Source organism: Panthera pardus, unplaced genomic scaffold (genome assembly GCF_024362965.1).
Source record: "Panthera pardus isolate Hobbes unplaced genomic scaffold, ASM2436296v1 HiC_scaffold_17, whole genome shotgun sequence".
Classification (NCBI taxonomy): domain Eukaryota; kingdom Metazoa; phylum Chordata; class Mammalia; order Carnivora; family Felidae; genus Panthera; species Panthera pardus.
In genome coordinates this window covers 37,061,741-37,075,887 of record NW_026526732.1, presented here as the reverse complement: position 1 = coordinate 37,075,887, position 14,147 = coordinate 37,061,741, and the positions used below count along the sequence as shown (strand labels likewise).

Genomic DNA, 14,147 nt, shown 5'->3' with positions numbered 1-14,147 from the left:
ATGTTAAAATGGAAGATACTTACAGGGTTGTTATAAAGATTAAATGGCATATGGCATGCAAGATAGTTTGAAAATTTTAAACATTTTCCCTATTTTTTGCTTTAAAAGATATTGGTCTGACTTCTACTAAAAATAATTTTTATTAAGAAAGTCATATAGGGTGCCAGGCTGGCTGGGTCATTGGAGCAGACGACTCTTAACGTTGGGGTCATTAGTTCAAGTTGGGTGTAGAGCGTACTTAAAAAGAAAGACATAGACATTTATTAGTGGGTAGAAAAGCATGTTTAAAATGTTTAAACCATCATCTAAGATAATCATGTCTATTAAAAGTCTATATCTTCAGGTTTCTAGGCCATGACCGAAATGTGTTAATTTACCAGGTAGTGGCTTATGCTAATTATGAGCAAAGTGCCCCCAGGGTCTATAGCTGCTTGGATGTTGGTGCTGTGGAATGAAGCCAACATAACCAGGCAGCAAGCCCCATTTTGTAGTTGCAGAAGATGGCTGCATATTTCGTGTCCCAAATATAAGATAAACATTGAAGATTAATTTTATTTTTATCAGACTGTTCTGAGCATGCATATCCAAGTGGTAAACTGTTCCAAACATAGTTTGAGCTGCAATCTATCAGTGAATTATAACAGACTAATAAGGATAAAAAAATGTCAGTGCTATATGAGGGCTCCACCTTCAAAAACAGCTTAAAAACATTGAGATCTACATTGTTATTCTTCTCTTAAACTATTTCCCACAGACACTTTGGTCATTTTTACCTACTTCTTGACACTCCCAATACTATGACTAACCCAGTCAAGAAAAAGAAGTAATTTCAGATTTAGCCACTTGAGATGTTATCATGTCTCATTTTATCCACTTAGCCATGCTCTTTTTCTAATCCCATTTTCCATCTTCTCTGTCATCCTTCCTTCCTTTGACTACCTCCCACACCAATGAGCCAGGGACCACATGTACCTGCCATTACCAATGCTAGTTGCCCAAAATAAATACGTCAGTGAAGACCTAACAAAATGAAGATAGTAAAGAATATACATGATTTTGTTTTCTGTTTGTTTTGGAGACTCTGTCATTAATCTTGATTACCTAGTAATCTTTTAAGTTCATCTAATAATTATTCCACAGGAAATGCAGACAGTGCTTATTTTTAGACTGGTAGACTGCTTTAAAACCATATGTAATTAACTGTGAGCTGAAACTATCTTGCTCACTAGCAGGTAGTTAACACTAGGACTTCTTAGGAAGAGTGGAATGAGTGATTTAAGACCTCAAGAGATAGTTGGAAACGAACCAAGGAAATTATAGAAAAAAAACATACTTCTTTCAGGCTAGCTGGAAAAGAGGTGCTATGACCACCCATGATTCATCCTGTCTTTAAGCACTGTAAATGTTCAGAAATCATCATAAAGTGTCTCCTATAGTTATGTACAAATGGCCCCAATTTTTCTTTCTATTGCTAACTCTTCTAGAACCACTCCAGACCAGGGTTAAAAGGTTAAAAGATGCCAGACCCTTCCTCTTTTTTTTTCTTTTCTTTTTTTCTTTTTCCTTTCCTTTCCTTTTTTCTCTTTTCTTTTCCTTTCTTTTCTTTTTTCTTTTCTTTTTTCTTTTCTTTACAGTCTAACTCAGTCTAACTCAGGCTTGCCCCTTGTAAAACAGCACTATATATGAACCCAGGTAATGTTCCCAAAGCAGACAGAATCCTGCACTTAACTGCAAAGACCACTCATCATTTACTATGGACAAGGGCCAATCCACACAGCTTCCCCTCTCCAGGGCCAGACCCCCATCTAGTGCCAGGAAATGTAATGGTTATGGATCAAAACCAAGCCTTTGAAAGAAAATTCCTATAGAGCAATATCTGTGCCAATTTTTGTGGGAGGATTTATTTTGCCTTCCTAGCATCTATGTCTCGTTATAAATGTCAAATATAGTATGACTGAATTTATTGCTTTCTCCTCCAAAAGTAAAATGGGGTCCATAGAGTCACTGCAGGGATTACATGAACATAAGAGAGAGAATGCTTAATAAAAGTCTCTCACATCATTCTGAACCATAGTGGGTGCTCAATAAATGCCTGTTCCTTGGTTTCTTCCTTCTGTCCTTCCCTCTTTTTCTTTTCTTCCCTCCCTCCCTCCTTGCCTTCAATTATCCTTCTTTATGTTTTCTTTCTCCAGAATAAAACTGAAGATTTTCACGTTTTTTTAAGTTAGAAAATTAATAGAAGCAAATCTAATTGTGTGAACTCTCATGTTTTCCTTGTTTGCCCTCATTATTTTTCAAGTATTTTAGGATACGTGGCAAGTTGAATATTCAGAAAATTTTGTATTGTTAGCAAAGATTTGGATAGATAAATCTTATATAAAACTGTTTTTATTATAATTCTCCTTAAATATTAAAAAATCAACTAATGGGGGCAACTTTGGAGGGACTTAATGTTCTATGATGAGAAGTTATGGGGTAAAGTGGTTCAGCAGATTCTAAAACTCATTTTCACTGCTCTCTACTGATGCAAATACAAAAGTTCTCTTTGTTTCTAGTTGTCACTCTTTTTCGCCCACAGATATTGGCATCTATGTGGGAGAGAAGGAAGGATTACTGCTATCTGCATCCCTCCCTGTGTCTCTATCAATTCACTCCGTGCACAATTTCATTCAGAATAAAAATTTATTAGAGCAACTGTAAAAGGGTAGAGTGAGCTGCATTACTCAGTCATGCACACGTTCTTTTCTCAACAACTCCAAGGTAGCATTATACAATCCGTGTAACCTACTTCTGAGTCCCTGAGGCCGAGGCTGGAAGTCAGAATTGTTGGGTTGTGAGTGGGTTGCAATGAGTATGGTGATGGGAGGAAAATAGTTCTGCTTACTTAGGCCCCACTAGCAGGCAGCATTTAAGAGCAACTTAGGAGTCTCACAATAAATTATTTTAATTTCTCAAATTAGCCTCAGTGTGGTCACAGGAACACTTCTTTGAGGAGTGTTCCATTCTCACTACACCTGGGTCAGTACCATTTTACCCACCATCTCCCCAGCTGGAAACTGGACATTAGCCAAACAAATCAGCATTACGGGAGCTGACTCTCTCGCTACTTCTCTCTTCTGAGATTTTGGTTCAAAGTATTGTTTTTTGCTCTCCCATCTCCTTTTTCTACACATACTTTTCCTATCATCAAAGATTTTTCATTTGGAGGAGGTTACAAATGAATGTTGGCATGCTACGCACCGTGCTACTCAAAATTCCTAGAAGAATCATTGGTCCTAGAGATGCTTTGCTTCTAACTTTGAGGGATTTAGAATTCCCATGCCTATACCCATCAGAGTTATGCATCAAGATTCTCTAGCTCTTCCTCCAGGCTATCAATCATTTGCATCATTTCAGCTAATTAACAGACCTTATTCCTCTCCTATTGTTTTACTAGCAAATGCATCTTTCCAAAGACAACGATTTGATTTGATTGCAGGGCAAAAAGGAATATTTTTTTTATTGCTATTTCTTGCTATTTCAACATGTTCCTCGTGTTCCAAAAGGGTCAAAGAGACACTACTACATGCAAGTCTGAAGAAATGCTTTTGTCTTCTCATTTTATTACCTTCTTCTTCCTTGTTTTTCCCCCAGTTAGACACTCAAACTAGAAAACACCCAAAATATAGGTGTACTGATTTTACTTCTCTTAAAAAATAAAAGCTTTGAAAGAGACTTTAAGTATCTAAAATTAATTTGCTTAAACAATAGAAGATGTAGTGGTAAGGTCCCCTTCTAATTACAGATTAGTCGGTTATGCATGGCACACACTTCCACTAAAATTACAGAAACACTACTCATGTAGTGAGCAAACGCCATCATCTTGAATGAACTATGTTTATTTTTCTTTGTAATTTTCAAATACCAATAACCTCATGGGTTTTGAATTTTACTTGCAAATGTAAGAAGTCTTCATCCTAATGAAAAACAACATTCTAATAAATACATTTAGTGAAATCCTACAGTAGGCAAAGTGCTGTTCAAAGTACTGAGAAGCAGTGTTTTAAAAACAGTTTCAGAGGGCGGATGTCATTGTCAGTCCAGAGTTGAGAAATCCACTCACAGCAGCTGGACCTTCTCATCCCTGGGCGTCAGTAAAATCCGTTATGCACCCCGCCCCACTGTTTTTACAGCCCAGACGCAGACACTGGAACAGGCAGATGTTGAAATAATCTTGCACTTAAACAGTGCCCATAGTTTAAAACACATCAGCAGTAGCCCCTCTATATTTTGCCAGAATGAATCACTTGATTTCAAACGGTTAGGAAGAAACATACCTTTTAGCTCTGGGGAGAAATCCTATGGATGTTCCACCATTTGGTCAATCTAGCAATGGAAGGATAGCTAGGTTTTTTTTTTAAAGACAAAAGTCTCAGCTCGGTGAATTTTGCTTCTTTGCAGAAAATGGGAATGCAAAATACGTCCAACCATGCAAGAGAGCAGTACTGGCAAATCCCTTTTAAACCTTCACTCCTTTCACAAATCAAGAAGCCGCTCAGGTCAGTGTCACAGCAGCAGCTGAGACTCCTGTGACGTCAGATACTTGGAGGCGGCCTTCAAGCCACTCTTCCAACCAGAGCTCTGTAACTTTAGAGCAGCTCATACTCTGGGTAAACAACTCCAGGTCCAGGACATTTTTAGCTTTTATAATGGAGCCCACTATTTTCAAACTTGCCAAAAGGGCTGGTGTTAATATCACACAATGACAATGGCCAATTTTAGAGGTTATTTGAAAAAGTCACCTCCTTCTTTATAGTCAAGAATTATTTCCTTGCATACTTCTCTCTTTCCCTTTTTCAGTGAGAATCAGAATGTACTCTTCAGTGCCTTGAGAAGTTGGTGTCTGGATGTGGCATAACAACATGTGCAACAATTTTATATATATATATATACACACACACACACACACATACACACATACACATATATATAATGTAATATATTTAATATATATATATGTATGTAATATGTTTAATCTCCAAAGATTTGTGAAAACGTATCAAACTTCTGTCTTTAAATAAAGTAGGAGTGGGACATATATACAGACCAGCCTCATACTCTTTGTGTTTCTATGACAGCTTGCTGTCTCTATCTACATTAGTGATGTCTTTCTGCCAGAGGAAACCAGAGACCATAGAAAAGAATAACACTTATTATGGGAGGGAAAAAAACCAATGAGATGCTCATGTGTTTGTTTTCAGTTGAGGTGTACCACAGCCCAAGTATATGGAGAGGCTCCCTAAACCATGGCCAAATTGATCTCTCCTGGAAATGCCAGGGAAGATGCCTCTCTCCAGCAACATTTGCAGGTTGCATGTGAACTTGTACATGCATCCATCTGCTCATGTTTGGTTTAACTGAGTTAAAGAAAGTGTCTAACACAATTCTGTGTCTATTTTAGCAAATAAGCCATTTAAGGGTTTAAATACTAAGATCTTATCCTCAAGTCTGAAGAATTTCCTCTGTGTGGTCATTAAAATGTTACATATTCACTTTCACGTTATTTTTGCCTGCTTCCATATGAATATTTCATGGGGACCTCAAAAGTTTAATTATAGTAACCTGCCCATGGTAACACGTTAGTACATATAGTACAATTGAAGGAAATCATGCTCTGTGTTTTGAAAGCCTGGCATCATAATTTCAAAAGCAATAACAGTAATAATAGTTATAGCAATAATAGTGATTACTCATAGACAGCTCTCTGCAAAACTCTGGGCTAGGTACTTAGAATATATCTTTATCCTAGTTCACCCTCATAGCAAATATATCTGTAGATATTATTACCCTGATCGTACTGATAAAACCATGGCTGAGAGATGTCAAGTATCTTGCTGAAGTTTGTAGAAAAACATCATGTGGAGGAATAGAGCTTGGAACTGGTTTTTCTTTTCTTTTCTTTTTAAATTTTTAAAAATTTATTTATTTATTTTGAGAGAGAGCAAGCACAAGCAGCAGAAGGGCAGAGAGAAGGAGAGACAGAATTCCAAGCATGCTCTGCACGATCAACACAGAGCCCAATGCAGGGCTTGAACTCATGAACTGTGAGATCATGACCCGAGCTGAGATCAAGAGTGAGATGCCTACAGACTGAGCCACCCAGGCTCCCCAGAACTGGTTTTTCTAACTGGAGATGTGAGAATTTTGCCACAGAGGTCTTGGTTTCAATTCTATTGCCACCACTTCTCTGTGTGAATTTTCAAGTGTGTTTCATCTGTAAAGGGATAATTATATTTACTTCATGAGGTTGTTGTAAGAGTATGAGGGGACACTTTTAGTGCCAAGCACACAAAAAAAGTTGGTTTATTTCTGCCTCTAACCTTACCAAGACAGGAGGATAATCCTGGGGTGGGGCAAGGGATTGCCCCAAAGGACCTCTACAGAATTATCTAATAACATTGTTCCCCCTTCACTCTCTTCCATTCCAAACCTCTTAATTTCCATGAGTCCTTTGTGAATTGAATCAAGGCTTTTCTAAATCCTATCAGAACTTCAGATAATATGCAGGTAAGTATGGGAGAAATTATGTTGGGCTATACTCTATAGTATCACTCAATAGTACCTATTCGAATGCCCCCCTTCCATGGAAGCCCCAATAATTATTTATTGCAGGTGCTTCTATCTACTTCTTTTCATGGTAAAACCGACCTTAAATTACACAGAATCAAAAACTAGGGAGAGACACTGACAAGAATTTCACTCCAGGTATATCACTTATTCTAGTATTTACCAACCCTTTTGTTGAATAATTTTTTTGTATGTAGTAGCTTCAATTTCCATGCTGTATTATATACCCAGAAGATGAAAGCATACAAAGGCAATAAATATTGAGTGCAGATGCTTTTGAATCTTTCCACTAAAAACTTTTAAGAAAACTTTGAGAAACATTCCTACTGGTATGTATGTAAAATGAATGGATTAAAAAGACCGATGCTGGTATATTCAGCCCTTTAATGATATTCAGATATCTTGAAGTGCCTGACATTTTCAAGCAGCTATCAGAATGGCTGAAAACATTATGGCAAAAATGCAATTTGTTGTATACTCTAGATTACTTTAAACCATTTCAATATTTACACCTTCAAATATGAAATTGGCCCAAATAATTGCTCTGTATATTGAAGAGAATTTGGAAGAATCATGCATATCTGGTGACATACTGATCCTAATTCAAAGTATAGCTAAGGGATAAGGACATGTATAACATAATATTTAATGTAAAGTAAATGCAGCAACATGAGCTGCTTCAAGAAACATGAAAGAGAATCCTGAAAAGGATTTGAAAAGGTCTACATGCATAATGATATTAGGCCACAAACTAAAACATTTTGGAAAGGGTAAAAAAGGAATATTGAGTACACAAATGTTTCTAGTTGAAGGTGTTTCTAGATTTAGAGAATTCTAGAGCCAGAAAGAACCTCTGAAATCATCTAGTCAACCCTCTCATTTTATAGCTGAGGAAAGAGGCCCTGATGTTAGGTCATCTGCTTAAGGTCACAGAGCCACTTACTAGCAAAGCCAGGAATAGAATTCTGGTCTTCTCATTCTTGGTGGAGTGCCTTGAAGTTTAAAATTCCATGGAGTTCAAGGGAAGGGAACAGAACCCAGGGATAGGGGGTTGGGGCATGAGAGGTTGAATTCTGGCCTTGTCAACTTTTAAGTGTAGTTTTCTGTTAAGTCCATATGAGGGGGATGACATTCCATCTTCCAAGTACCACACAGGAATCAAATAGCAGAGTATTTACCTTGATGACAGCTTGTCTAAAGAAGCTGTGTCTTGAGATAATATAAATCTTGGGTCAAAATGCAAAGACAAATGGATTTTCATTTAGTGGTTGAAGGAAATCTGGAAATAGACGCTCCAATTTTGCCTTTAGCAGGCCAGTACACATTTAATTTATAGTTTGCATCTAAGTGATGATTTTGAAGCATCACAAAGTAGTTATTTATTTAGTCTCTTTATGCTGTGACAACTATGGTTGTGTATGAGGCTGGGTGGCTTCTGACTTCTTGCTTGTATAGTTTTTCTGTTCTTTTTCTTTTCTTCTTGAACCATATCTACCAGTTGAAAGGGTACTGTGTTTCTACTTTCCTTGGCAAGGAGATGGAAAAAATTGGAAAAGTGGTGACTTTGAGAAACTGAACTCGGGGCACCTGGGTGGCTCAGTCGGTTGAGCGTCCGACTTTGGCTCAGGTCATGATGTTGCAGTCTGTGAGTTCGAGCCCCACGTTGGACTTTGTGCTGACAGCTTGGAGCCTGGAGCCTGCTTCGGATTCTGTGTTTCCCTCTCTCTCTGCCCCTCCCCCCATATGCTTTGTTTCTCTGTCAAAAATAAACATTAAAAAAAAAAAAAACTGAACCCACTCTAATGCATATTAAAATTTAGATGCTCTTACAGATGTCATATTTAAAATAATCCTTTCCTTTAGAATAATGCACGTTTTGCAATTTTCATAATACTTTATGATACAGGGTCTCAGTTGCTTAGCAGGACTCTCTTGACTCTTAAATTATCTTCCATTTCTAGGGAGAGGTCTTGGGCACTCCAATTAGCATTCCGTGTAACAAATATCTGTGAGCACCAACTCTGTGCCAGGTATACTGTTGGACCCTAAGGCCCAGAAGAAGAATAAGATAAATCCTTGTTTGCAGCAAGCTTGGTCAACTCTGAAGATTCCTGAAATGTAACCTGTGGCATTGACTGTCCACATTCTGAGCAGCCCACGACCTTGAAATAAACTTACAAATGAAAGCAAAGAGCCTCTCCTGGTGGTCCCCATTCCATCAAGGTGACCACAGACTTGTGGCACTCCCAGACTTACTGGATACTGCAATCACTCATAGAATTATATATAAAAAAAAAAATTATGAAAGCTGGAACTTGACCTCAGATTTTTGGAATCAGGTCATCCAGTGATGAGGCCAAGGTTTCTTAATTTTTATAAAGTTCCACAGCTAATTCTGTCAAATTTGGTCCTGTGTTATTTTAGTCCTAGAATGACAGAGTTTGGATTTTGTGTTAGTGACAGAAATATAATTTTGATACTTATACAAGAGTCTGTTTTGGTTTATAAAATTATGAGAGTCACACACAGAGTATTTATTACCCATGAAAGTTACATATTTAGATTGTTGTGTTTCAGTGAATGTGCTTATTTCCCCAGTGCTGGATGTCTTCCCTCTGGAATCATGGGATGCTGGCTCTCTCTTCTTTCTGAGGGCTGGTGGCATGTCAACAGCGTTTTTAGCCAAGCAGATCTGTCATGGGGCTTATGTACAGGCATTTCCAGATGACAGAAATATTAAAAAAAAAACAGTTTTAAACTATCTGTTCTTTTTAAGTACTGGTCTGTATTCTGAAGAAACAAAACACAAAAACATTTTAGAAGTATGGGCTATTTAAAACTAGAGATAGATCTTGCTTACTGTTCTCAAATTAGTTTTTAGCATCTCATTATATTATTTCCAGATTCTTGAGCTAGGAGATTTTGATAATGATGACAACAAAATCTAAATAATAAAAGTACTACTTCTTATTCTAGGGCTACCTCTTATTCTAGAAAAGAACCTTGGGAACATTGGTCCACCACAAGAGGGCTGCCCTGAGTCACTTCTCTCTGGAAGGAAGTTCTAGCAATACTGTGGGGCTGAGAGAGGCCATTTAGCCAGTATAATTTGAAGATACAGCAATAAGTCCCCCGCCTTCTCCGAGAGTTGCTAGCCCACATATATCTTCTACCACAAATGTTCAATGTATCATCATTAGGTGGTAGCACTATATTTCCCGTTTGTGACTGTCTAATAAAATTTCATTGACAGAAGAAGCAGTTACATCTTGGCTAGTCACATCTTGGCACATAAAAGAAGAGCTAGAACACAGAAGCGACTGGAAGGAACAAATAAATATAGGTAAGCTTTGACTGCAGCCTGGGAAAAGAATCCGTTTCACAAGACATGGAGTGGGGAGACAGAGGGAAGATCAGAACAGGATGCTGTATGGGTGGGTGCCCAGGTGGAAAGAAATGTGACATCATGGTGTGGGAAGGCTACAGTAAAAAAATCTAAAGATAAGGGTGTAGACGGAGAGGCCAAAAGCCCCAGTTCAGTGCAGCCCTGCCCCTACCCAATCAGAGCACTCTCTGGAGCCCCCAGACCCATGGCCCACACCAAGGCCTCTCAATAAGTCCACATGAGACAAAAACACAGTACCCACAAGGCTGTGCTTGCCCTGACACTATATTCTTTTGTTGATGTTGTTGCCATTGAAATATTTTGCACAGGAAAACTCCCATGACTTCATTCTTATCTATTCTGAGTTTACCCTGCTTGTCTGAATCTGTCCACTTTCTACAAATATCAGTACTTCAAACAAATAGCTACTTATGAGCAAATTATATTCCCTCTAAGGTGAGGACATGAGTTTGTTCTCTTGAAAAGCTTTCTCACCTCAAGATTTGTGACATCCAAGGCTGAGGGATCCTTAATTTCCGTCAATACCTCCTTTGGCTGCTTCACTGTGGCTTTTCTTCCTACATGGAATCTAAGCAGTTAGAGTAATGCTAAGACCCTCCATGCAGTGGCCCTGGTGCCTCAGCAGATATGCAATTCCTTTCAGAAGGTATAGGAGCTCAGATTCCTGGGAGTCACCTAAAATCCAGAGTAAATTAATTTTGCTGACTTGTTAACTTCTCCCTCTGAAGTTCTAAATGACTGACTGAAGCTGACACCTAAATTGTTCTATTTAAAAAGTTGAGGTATGTGAGGGCGCCTGGATGGCTCAGTCAGTTAAGCGCCCGACTTCAGCTCAGGTCATGATCTCACAGTTTGTGAGTTCGAACCCTGCATCAGGCTCTGTGATGACAGCTCAGAGCCCGGAGCCTGCTTTGGATTCTGTGTCTCCCTCTTTCTCCGCCCTCCCCCGACTCATGCTCTCTCTGTCTCTCTCTCAAAAATAAATAAACATTAACAAAAATTTTAAAAGTTGAGGTCTGTTTTCCTTATCTGGGAGTTAATGATACAGAGGAAATGAGATGGATTGTGCAAAAGTTGCACATGTTCATGAAAAACAAGAAAGGGAATTATAAAGTAGATACTAAGTGGAGTTTTCTGACTTTAAGAAATAATAGACTCTATCAGGTATATTTCAAAAAACAAACTCTTAAATTCCCTTTCCTTACGAAATCATTTGAGGCCAGTAGGCAAACTGATACGCTTCTTTCTGCCCCTCACACCCTCTTAATTTTCAACGCATAGGTTAAGGCAGGTACTTTTGACATGAACTTAAAAGAGCTGACTTGTGGACTTTCAAGGTACATTATGTTGGATAACCTCAGAGAGAAACAAATGCTATTTGCCAGCCTTTGATAATCACTTAATGCGTCTTGTTTGTTAATGTACATACTTAAGCAACTCAACTCAAAGCACTCAGAAGGGACTACAGAAAATAAAGAACACACTTTTTTCAGAATCAATCATTTCCAGAGCTCCATCTCTGGCGTATGCAGTATAAAAATTCCTGAAATAGTTGCATCATTTCTTCTCTCTTTTTTTTTTTTAAGTTTATTTATTTTGGGAGAGAGAGAGCAAGAGCAGGGGAGGGGCAGAGAGAGGGAGGGAGAAAGAATCCCAAGTAGGCTCTGAACATCAGCGCAGAGCCCTACACGGGCCTCAAACTCATGAACCACGAGATTGCGACCTGAGCAGAAACCAGGAATGAAACGCTTAATTGACTGAGCCACCCCAGCGCCCTGCTGCACCTTTTCTTAATACTGCCAGGACATTTGCATTTTAGGAAGTGAATTAGGGCTCTAAACTTTTCTAAAAGGTTCTAATTTTTCAATTTGTGCTATCCTCCATATTTAATATTTAATATTTATTTTGGTATAAGATAAAAACTCTTATTTATTTAATATATCTGAGAATATACTAATAACTTAAAAGAAAAATAATCAAAACAAAAGCAAAATATTATGAACTGAGCTTGAATTTTGGTTTAGAACATTCTAAAACACAACATGAATACTTTTTAAAAGGCTGAATAACTGCTAAAATTCACTACATATTCTTATATCACAGTAAAGTTTATATTTATAAAATTTTGTGATTTTATTTTCAGATATTGAGTTTTGATGGTACCCTATTTTGAAAAATAGCTATAGAAAAACTTATACAACTATGAACTAAAAGCGTTTTGTAATTTTAACAATGAAACTGAATAATCAGAAAATGTCAGCATATTTAAGTTTATTAAATATAAACATCTGAGATATACAATGAAGCTCTTTAGGACGATATAGCCTGGCTTAACAACGGGCAGTGAAAAGTAGAAATTTCTGAAATTTCTCCTCTTTTTTTAAAGAGGTGGATGTCACCCCTACTGCTCCTATTCCCTGATCAAGTGAAGTTATAACAGTACTTGAAAGTTGCTCCTGGAAATGTTTAAAAATTAACTCACAACTTCACTAGGAAAGCCACAGAGTTATTTTAAAACTGAGAGCGAGTAGTGTAGAGTGAGTGACTGAGTCTCTAAGCAGAGAAGGCATGGATTGAAATGTATTTATTAAGTTCTATGGAAAGGATCTTAAAAGATTCTATGATTCTGAACAGACTGTCAGAAGGACCAACATTTAAAACAGCTACCATCACTTCCCCTCGTCCCAACTGATCACACAAAAGTACTACTGAGAAGCATTTGGTATGTTATCACATTTATTATTGCCTCTATAAAGGATTTCCTGTCATGTCCAGGCCATAAAGCTTTCTTACTCTGTATGAGTTTCCCTTTGGAATCCCACAAGCTATTGAGAATACCAGGACGTACTCAAAGGTTAATCTAATCAAAATATGGATGCAATCACTTCCCCTACCAAAGCTAGTTCAAAACTACAGAGAATCAAAATGATCTCTCATTAGGCCTGACTGGTTTATAACTAGAGTTTAAGCAGTAGTGTCTTCGTGAATACTATTTTTGAGTTGTACCAAATTCCAGCAGTTTAACGAGCAGCCAACTTTTCTCACTTTGTGATATCATCCTCCACTACGTTCTCCCCAATCCTTACATTCAATGAGTGCATCTGACCTGAAGCATGACTCCGAGACGGAAGCGGGCTGTAGTTCTACTGGAAGACAGCTGCGAATGCTGCACCAATATGTGGAGTTCAGACTTAGTTACCAAGCTGACATTCTCTGGCAGCCGATTAAATAACCATATCCCACTCTACCACACGAATTGAAGTGAAGGTTGGAGAATGCAGGCCAATACACATTCCAGGCTCAGCACTGAATTTTCCTTTGTTTTATGAGTTTGAGTAGTTCTGCTTAAAAATAGCCAACTAAATTTTTTTCTTAAATCCAGGCCAAATTACCAAAGACACTCCTTCCTACGCCCAAGAATGTGCATGCAAGGGAATTTTCTGCAACAAGGTTTACTTGTTTGAATTATCTTCAGGTCTAAGGATGAGGCTGGTGTTTTGATCAGCCCAGACCTGTCTTGGTAAGCCTCTCCTTTCTTATTCAGGCCACAAGACATGTTGAGGTATATGTAGCACCCCTGTATTTGTTTATTTACGGTATCATTCCATCCAAGAAAGCCTCAGGATTTTAGTGTTTTCTTGGGGAAATCTAACATGCTGTCAAGTGTCCAAAATAAATTGCAACCACGAGCCTTTTTGTTTTTACACTGGTTTTACACTTAAACAATTAGCTGTTTACATATCTGTCCTGGTCAGGCAACCAATAAAAAGTGCTAAAAGAGTAAAAACCAAATTTTACTTTGTACCTAACAGCCATCACTTTACAATGTTTGTTAAACAGACAAAGGATCTATGTAATCTGCTGCATTGTCACATCTCTTGTGTATGCTTTCTCATCTTGGTTTGGATGGTAGAGTCCGTTGGCACTCATCATTCCTGGAGCGTTTGTAGTGCACCACATGGGAAGCTTTGTGGCAGAGATAACTGCATAAAAATCCCCAAAATGGTAGACTGTCAGGGTGTATGTGTGGGGTCATCTTGAGGCTTTAATGGAGCGCATGCATGTGCCTATATCGCCAGGTGTGTGCATGACCCTGCACATACACACTGCCCATGTTCATTTTCCTTTCTGTCAT

General features: G+C 38.2%; 1 protein-coding gene across 1 annotated transcript in view; it reads right to left on the bottom strand.

Annotated features, from left to right (window-relative positions):
* Nucleotides 1–6,973: 6,973 nt before the first annotated feature.
* SOGA3 (SOGA family member 3) overlaps nucleotides 6,974–14,147 on the bottom strand; it is a 54,447-nt gene continuing 47,273 nt past the window's right edge. The window contains exon 8 of the transcript XR_008422896.1: nucleotides 6,974–9,032. The gene's annotated coding sequence lies outside the window, so the exon portion shown is untranslated. The remainder of the gene's footprint in view (nucleotides 9,033–14,147) is intronic.